Here is a 6912-nt window from a genome sequence, read left to right as displayed (position 1 = left end):
TAGACACATGAAGCTCTGTCGACCTCATTTTCTATAACACCCTAAAAGGGATGGAAATAGACGACTACGAAATTATTGGCCAGAAAGCTAACCTTGTAGGCTTCTCCGGAGAAACATCTACCTCATTGGGAACTATCAAGCTCCCAGTCATAGCTGGCGGAATAATGAAAATGACAAACTTAGTAGTCATCGACAGACCTTCCCCGTTCCATGCGATTCTGGGAAGACCCTGGATTCACAAAATGAAGGCAGTAGCCTCAACGTACCATCAATGCGTAAAATTCCCAACACCCGAAGGGATAGCTACCATACACGGTAGCCAGAAGATATCCAGGATCTGCTATTTGGGAGGATTCGAAATCCTCAAAAATCCCCCCAATAGCAATTACAGATCCAGGAGGGTCGCGAAATGCAACAAAATATCCGAGGTCCCCCCAAGAACCTCACTGAAAAAGTTTGCATTGATGACTCAGATCCTGAAAGACAGGTGAGCATCGGATCCGAGCTACCTCCTGAAACAAAAAAGGAGCTCATTGATTTTCTGAAAAGCAATGTCAAAACCTTTGCATGGTCCACCAGCGACATGAAGGCATAGATCCGAACATCACCACCCATAAGCTAAAAGTAGACCCTACTTTCAAACCGATCAAACAAAAGCGTCGCAAGCTAGGCCTCGAGAAGGCTCAAGCTGTTAACGATGAAGTTGACCGACTTACGAAAGCTGGGTCCATTCGAGAAGTACATTACCCCGACTGGTTAGCTAACCCAGTAGTGGTAAAGAAGAAAAACGGGAAATGGAGAATCTGTGTAGACTTCACAGACCTGAACAAAGCTTGTCCTAAAGACAGCTTCCCGTTACCTCACATCGACCGCCTGGTTGATGCAACAGCTGGCCATCGACTCCTATCCTTTATGGATGCCTTCTCAGGATACAACCAAATCATGATGGATCCTGATGACCAGGAGAAAACTGCATTCATAACCGAACGAGGAACCTATTGTTACAAGGTTATGCCATTCGGATTAAAAAATGCGGGAGCTACCTACCAGAGGCTAGTAAATAAGATGTTTGCTGGGCAACTTGGAAAAACCATGGAGGTCTATATTGACGATATGCTAGTCAAGTCCTCAGCTGGAGAAGACCATATCGCCCATTTAAGTGAATGCTTCGATATCCTTAACAAGTACGATATGAAGCTCAATCCCACTAAATGTACCTTTGGGGTACCCTCGGGCGAGTTCCTAGGCTACCTCGTAACCGAAAGAGGCATTGAAGCCAATCCGCAGCAGATAGCAACCTTCCTAGAAATGCCGTCACCTAGGACAACTAGAGAGGTACAGAGATTGACTGGACGAATCGCGGCATTAAATCGATTCATATCCAAGTCCACCGATAAGTGTCTCCCGTTCTACAAGCTTCTAAGAAATAATAAGAAGTTCTTATGGGACGAGAAATGCGAGGAAGCCTTCAAGCAATTGAAAGCTTACCTCTCCGAACCTCCGATCCTATCTAAACCAGTAGTAGGAGAGCCATTGTACCTGTACCTCGCTGTGTCGACTGCTGCAGTTAGCGGCGTTCTGGTACGAGAGGAACAAAACGAACAAAGACCTGTCTATTACACCAGTAAGAGTTTGATAGATGCCGAAACAAGGTACCCTGCAATGGAAAAGCTAGCTCTAGCAGTCGTAACAGCTGCTAGAAAGCTGCGACCTTACTTCCAATCGCATTCAATCGTCGTAATGACCTCACAACCATTACGAATGATATTGCACAGCCCTAGCCAGTCCGGGCGATTGGCCAAATGGGCCATAGAGCTCAGTGAATACGATATTGAGTATAGACCTCGAGCAGCAGCGAAAGCTCAGGTCCTTGCCGACTTTGTCATTGAACTAGCATCCGAGCAATTAGACTCCGAAATGGAATCTCCGAAGTGGAGCCTGTATGTCGACGGAGCCTCGTCAAAACAGGGCTCCGACGTCGGTCTAAGGCTAACTTCTTCAGCAGGAGAAACCATTGAGCAGTCATATAGGCTCGGATTCAGCGCCTCAAACAACGAAGCTGAATATGAAGCACTAATCGCAGGGTTGAAACTCGCCCTAAGTCTCGGAATTCGAGAACTAAACGCTTATAGTGACTCACAGCTAGTAGCTAGCCAGTTTCACGGAGAATATGAAACGAGGGACGAAAGAATGGGGGCATATCTCGAAGTCGTCCAGAACCTCACCAGACAGTTCGACAAATTCGAGCTAACAAGGATCCCACGAGGAGAGAACTCCTCAGCAGATGCGTTGGCTGCTTTAGCTTCCACGTCAGACCCCCTCGTAAAACGGATCATACCCGTAGAAGGAATCGAAAAACCAAGCATCGACATAGCTACTAAAGCTGAGAAAGAGAGCAAACTAACAGAGCAACCTGAGGGTACCTGCCCTGAAACGGTAGCTACCCAAGTTTTCACAACATTTTGGTTCCCAAAAACCAGAATATGCAGCTCTAAAAAGCATACCTCCGGGAACACAATCCAAATCACGGAAGGTATTCCTCGAAATTCAGACTCCCTGGAGCCTGATCTCAAGAATACCCCCGGGGGCACCAACTCAGACCCACTCGTCTGCAGAGTTAAAACCAAAGCCGTTCAGCTCTCCAAAATTCATCTGGAGGTATTCCTCGGAATTCAGACTCCCTGGAGCCCAATCCTACCAATACCTCCGGGGGCACCACGACACCAGGTCCCGAACAGGAACCTCCCTCGTCTCTTCATAACAAAGTTGTAGGGAGAGAGGATTGGAGAATTCCAATCACGCAATACATCCTAGAAGGAAAGACTCCACCCAATAAATGGGAGGCTCGAAAGCTCAAAGCATTAAGCGCGAGATATTGCGTAATTGAATCTGTCCTCCTCAAACGAAGCATTTCCGGACCTTACCTAAAATGCGTCCATGGCCTCGTTGCTATGAGACTCATGAAAGAAATGCACGATGGTTCCTGCGGGAACCACTCTGGAGGAAGAGCTCTAGCCATCAGAATCAAAAGACAGGATATTTCTGGCCTACCATTATTGCAGATTGTGAGGCCTATTCCTCTTCATGCGACAAATGCCAGAGGCATGCACCGATTATACACCAACCTGCGGAAAAGCTGTCTAACATATCCGCCCCTTATCCATTTATGAGATGGTCCATGGATATCGTGGGACCACTAGTAGCATCAGGAAGTGGAAAGAAGAAGCTACGCTTCCTCTTAGTCCTAACAGACTACTTCACGAAATGGATAGAGGCTGAAGCTTTCCAGCAGGTAACCAGGGTCGAGGTCGAGCAATTTGTGTGGAAAGAAATCGTGTGTAGACACGGCGTCCCATACGAAATCGTAACTGACAATGGAGGACAATTCATATCCCACGATTTCAAAATATTTTGTGACAAGTGGAATATTCGCCTGACCTTCTCATCACCTCGCCGACCTCAAGGAAAAGGACAGGCGGAGGCTGCTAATAAATCAGTATTAGCAAACCTCAAGAAACGCCTCGGAACCCAGAAGGAACTCTGGTCAGAAAAGTTACTTGAAGTACTTTGGGCATGTCGAACCACCCACGAAAAGCTACAGAAGAAACTCCTTTTTCCTTAGCATATGGGATGGAAGCTGTCGTTCCAGCTGAAACCATTGCTGGTAGCCTCCGCCGGGAACTCTGTACGTCCAATCCCGCAGCTAATGATCAGCTCCTAACTGACAGCCTCGATCTAATCGAGGAAAGACGGGACCGAGCTCTGATTCGCATTCAGAACTATCAGCAAGCAATGGCACGACAGTACAATTCCAAAGTCAGGCTCCGACAGTTCGCTGTAGGTGACCTAGTACTTAGGAAAGTTTTCGAAGGAACCAAGGAACCAGATGCTGGAAAGTTAGGAACCAACTGGGAAGGTCCCTACCAGATCATCCACGTGGTACGACCTGGCGTTTACAAGCTCCGAAAGGTGCGAACCGGGGTACCTGAAATCAGATCGTGGAACGCCACGAATCTTAAGAGATATTATCATTAGGTACCTAAAATTCCTGAACTACGTTAGGCTTGATCCCTTGACTGGGTACGTAGGCAACTCCGTCATGAGTGCAGCCCCAACCTCATTTCAACACTTCGTTCACCACGATCAAAGGGGGCATATGTCTGATTAAAATCACATAGCCCACGCAGCAAATGTATGATCGTTATAATACAGCAATTGTATGATTACTATGATACCATGTATCCAATTATCAATAAAGAAATTATTCTCGATATCTCAATTCTTTAACAAAACAGGTCTCTAAGACCTGGACCCAAAGGTCTTAAAATCCTTATCAAATCCTCCCAAGGTCTTAAAATCCTTATCAAATCTCCAAGGTCTTAAAATCCTTATCAAATCTCTAAGGTCTTAAAATCCTCATCAAGTCTCAACAGGTCTTAAATCCTAAAGCAAGTCTCAAACAGGTCTTAAAATCCTATCAAGTCTCAATGGGTCTTAAAATCCACAAACGAATTCAGGTTTCCCAAGAACCTCCCCTAAGGGTTTTCAGGTTCCGAAACTCAGGTTCCTAAAAAACTTTAAGCTAACCTCGATACTTCAGGAACCCCTCTTAAGGGGCCAAAAAACGATCCACGTCTTCCAGACTTATCATAAAATCCGAGATCTAATTCTGAGGATTCACTAAACCCTCTTAATTAGTAATCAAAGCACAGTCTTCTATCAAAACTCTTAACCAAATTCGAGCTCATCCAAAAAATGACTAAGTCAAATCGAAAAACTCGAAACGAAACTGGAAACCAAGTTTTGATAGATAAAGGTTTAAAGGCCTCCTCAGGCCAACAAAGGTTCCAAGGACCTTAACATAAACAAAGGTTTAAAAGCCTCCTCAGGCTATAAGTCTTAGAAACAAATGAAACAAGCCCATCGGGCAGAAATCCTAGGAAAACATGAAAGAGCCTCAGCTCTTAAACTTCCTTGTCATCCGAGCTCTTCTCAGCTCCCTTACCAGCTGGATCTTCCTCCTCAGGAACCTCCTCCTCCATCTCCTTGTCACTAACCTCCGAGGCGGGGCGACTGGGTAAGAACCCATCAATCCCAAATTAGAACCGAACTCTCCAGAAAAGGAGAGATTAAACATATTAATCTCTAAAGTACCTGAGCTCTCGAGAGTTGGGGAAGAGGGAGCTTGCCGATCGAGAAATCCGAGACCTGAGCCTTCTCATACGCCGCGACAGCTTCTGGCATCATCGCCACCAAGCGATCATACTCGTCTTGAGTACTCTTAATCTCGCCATCCAGCATGTCTTTCAGGAGCTCGGTGTTGGCTTGAATCTCTTGAGCATGAACCAGGAGATCGACTTCGTCTTCTTCTTGGAGAACTTCTCCTTGACAACAACCAGAACTTTGTTGTAGGCTTCAGCTACCTCCTTCTTTCCTCTCGGACGGCTAGCCTGACCTCAGCTTCCTTGTTCTTCTGGCTGCTCTGGGATGAAGCAATCAGCTCCTTAACCTGATACTCGGCTATCTTCCGAGCAGCGTCCAAATCCCCAATCTTCCTATTCTTTACGAGGTCACATCAATCTGGCTCTCGATTGTCCCTGCTGAGCATGCATTTGAGCCAAGCCTCTTTACCTCAGCCTGGAGATCCGAGATCAGAGCCCGAGTCTGATTGAGCTCAGTCTTGTTGGCCTTGACCAGTTCAGTGACCTGAGCTAATTCCTCAGCACTGGGGGCATTGTTAACGGCGTCTTCAAATTTGAACTGAGCCCTGTTAATAGCGCCAGCCAGCTACAGAAAACAAAAAACGGTTCAGCGAAAAATCTTCCAAAGATAAAGCTAAAAGTCAAAATAGACTTCATACCTGACCCATATGATGGGCAATATCGACATACTCGTCCTTGTGCGTGAGATTGGAGATCGAGGGGAGGGAACACCCGGTACTCTTCATATGTGCCTCATCAGGGTAGCCAAACCCCACGGATCATCCAAAACCGATCCAGGCTTCGAATGAGCAAAGTTCCAGCCAACGGTTCCCCCTCTAGAGGAGGAGGAGGAAGACCTCGAAGGTCTGTCAATCTGGTCAGTTCGGGACCTCTTGTTCCTCGGGGGCTCAAATCTGGAGGATCCCTCGCCATTTGAGGATTAGCTTCAGTCATCGGACCTCGGAGGGAAGGCCAACTTCCTGAACTTTAGCTCCGAAGAGCTAACACCTTTAGCAGGAGCAGAGCCTCCTTCGTCAAGAGCCTCCTTCACAGAGTCAAGGAAGGATCCTCCTTGGTTCTTGTCACTTCCTCTAGAGGAGCTGGCAGCCTTGGTCGATCTACCCCTTGGAACGGAAGGAAGGCTGAATAGGCATCTTCTGTGATTGAGTCTTCTCGGAAGTACTTGCTCCAGATGAAACCGAATCACCCTCAGAAACTAAATCATGAAAGAGATTCATTAATCACATGAGACAAATTCAAACAGTAAAATTATGAATTGAGAGTAGAAGTATACCCTCTAAACCAGCAACCGTCACTGAATCTGGGAAGGACGCCTGGTATCGCTCAGGAAACCTAGCTGACCAACTCTCGAAGTGGTGTAAGCTCCCCAAGTGTTAGGGCTATGCTGCAGCTTCCTGTAGAGAGCTCTAGTAAGCTTACTAGACAACTTGACAGGATCCTTAATTTCTGCAAAAAAAAAAGTCAAAAAACGATTAAGCACATCACGATAAGCAAAGATAAACATGCAAACATATCCCTAAAATCCTAACCAGAAATGTCAGACCATGAGTTCCTGAGGTCACGGCCTACAGGAACGTCAAGGGATCAATCTTGACATAAAAGTACTTCTTCCGCCAGTCATCGTCACTGGCCGTGAATTTAAAGATACCTAACCCTGGACGACAGGGGAGGTAGTAGGTACCGCTTCCAC

Source organism: Raphanus sativus, chromosome 3 (genome assembly GCF_000801105.2).
Source record: "Raphanus sativus cultivar WK10039 chromosome 3, ASM80110v3, whole genome shotgun sequence".
Lineage (NCBI taxonomy): Eukaryota > Viridiplantae > Streptophyta > Magnoliopsida > Brassicales > Brassicaceae > Raphanus > Raphanus sativus.
This window is presented reverse-complemented; position numbering follows the sequence as displayed.